Here is a 2,164-nt window from a genome sequence, read left to right as displayed (position 1 = left end):
GGCGAATCGTCTCTGTAGATGACGTCGCTAAATCTTCTCTTGACGTAGAAATTTCAGAATCTTGTGCCTCGTTAGTTTCTGTGGTCTCGTTACCAGACAGCGCGGTGGGCAAGTCACGAAGCGGGTGCAATCGTCTACTTGGATCCCGGGGGAAACTAGGTAAACGTGAGCTATTCTTCTTCTGCATCGACTATCTTTAAAGCAGCACTAATTCGTTAACAACGGGTAACGAGCTGCATCTCCACCAATTGTCACACTGGACTGTAAATGATTTGCATTGAGTTTTAGGAAAGAATACAAAACATAGCAGAAATGAAGAATAACTACTCTTTTACTTAACTGAACACAGGAACGTGAAGAGAACTTAGGGAATTCCGGGAGAGAACTAACTGAGGGCTAAAAATGTAGGGGCTTTTATACCACCGTGAGGGATATACGCCCCATCTCTAGGGTTGCATGAATTCTAGGATTTAATTATCTTTTCTATTATCGGCGTGTTGTAGCATCCTTTTTTTCAAGAGAAGCTGTATTGTACGCAATTCAAACGTTGGTTGTCACGTCTTTTCCGAAATGACAATCACGTCACTATTTTCCCCTCGCGACAATATTGGCTCGACCCTTCAATCTAAATTGAATTCTTGTAATACGCACGGATCCCTTTCATATCTGGAATTGAAGTGTTTAAAAGAATTCTTGACCCTACTGGAACCCTTCAAAATTGTAACAGTCGTTTTCCAGAAGAATACGGAAACCGTAGGACTGGATGTTTCATTTTATTTGGATTTGGTAAATGAATGTTCATTGGATCCAAAAATAAATCAAGATGCGAAATTCATAATTTTGTGTAAAAGCATGGCAAAAGAATTAAGTATACATCTCACTAAACGATTGAGTTACAGAAGACACTTTGCTTTGTATTGGGTGTGTAACGTTGAAGTCAATAATATGGTATTGTTACTATTTCTGAAATTTTGTGAACTATTGCAGGATCACTGCTTGATTCAAGTATAAAGGGAACGTGGATAACAGCAGCCGGAGAAGAAGAAGACGTCATTGCTACTACTTAAGAATTAATTAGTTTGCGCTATAGTGCAGTCTGATAGAAAAACACTTTTATTTTCGGTAGCCGGTGAAATAGGACTGAAACGAAATAGGACTGAAAATTTCCAGTCCTATTTCTACCGGAGAAATAGGACTGACTTTTAAAAACTTTAGGGCCAGTCCTATTTCTCCTTAGAAATAGTTCTATTTCATTTACCTTGTTTTAAAGGGAACGATGAGCCTCCAATCCGGGCAATGTATTACTTAAGAGCGGCGGCTTATTATCCATTTCCTTTTAAAAAACTGATGGTGTTAACTCATTAGATAAATGGTTCACAAAACTTTTTTCTTATCCTATTTTAATTTAAATTACAGGAGAACATGAACTATATTGTATTTAATAGAGTTCATTTAACAAACCACTATTAGACATACTACAGAAATATTTATTACTTATATCGCACATTATGTGGTCATAACCAACTTTTCCAATTGAACTAATGTTTTACTATTTCATACATCTTTCGTTATATACAGCTCTTACATATTCTGATTTTGCTCTAATAATATTTTATTAAATGAACTCTAATAGATTCAAAATAATTCATGTTCACCAGCAATTAAAATTAAAATAGGATAAGAGATAAAACATTTGTGAACTATTTAAATAATGAGTAAACGCCATCGGTTTTTGAAAAAGAGAAATGGATATAAGCCAGCGCTCTTACGCAATATATTGCCTATCGGATTGGAGGCTCATCGTTCCCCTTGGAACAAGATAAGTGAAAGAGAACTATTTCTAAGGAGAAATAGGACTGATGCCATGGAGAAATAGGACTGTCCTAAAAGTTGTTAAAAGTCAGTCCCATTTCTCCCAGTCCTATTTCTCCAGTCCTATTTCGTTTCAGTCCTATTTCACCGCCGATCTTATATTCATGCGTCTTATGCACATTTGTGTCTTATGTGAGCTGCTTTATACTGTCGAAATAATTATTTAAAATTTTAGGTGAAAACGAAGAAGTGAAGGCCATGAAGACAACTCTGGCAATGGTGGTGAAGATGATAGGGGAGACCGGACCCATCTTGGACACCGTACCAAGTTGTACAGTGCCGCAAAAAATAT

The sequence above is a fragment of the Daphnia carinata genome, unplaced genomic scaffold (assembly GCF_022539665.2).
Source record: "Daphnia carinata strain CSIRO-1 unplaced genomic scaffold, CSIRO_AGI_Dcar_HiC_V3 NW_026453053.1, whole genome shotgun sequence".
Lineage (NCBI taxonomy): Eukaryota > Metazoa > Arthropoda > Branchiopoda > Diplostraca > Daphniidae > Daphnia > Daphnia carinata.
The sequence above is the reverse complement of the archived record's forward strand: the minus strand, read 5'-3'. Positions refer to the sequence as shown.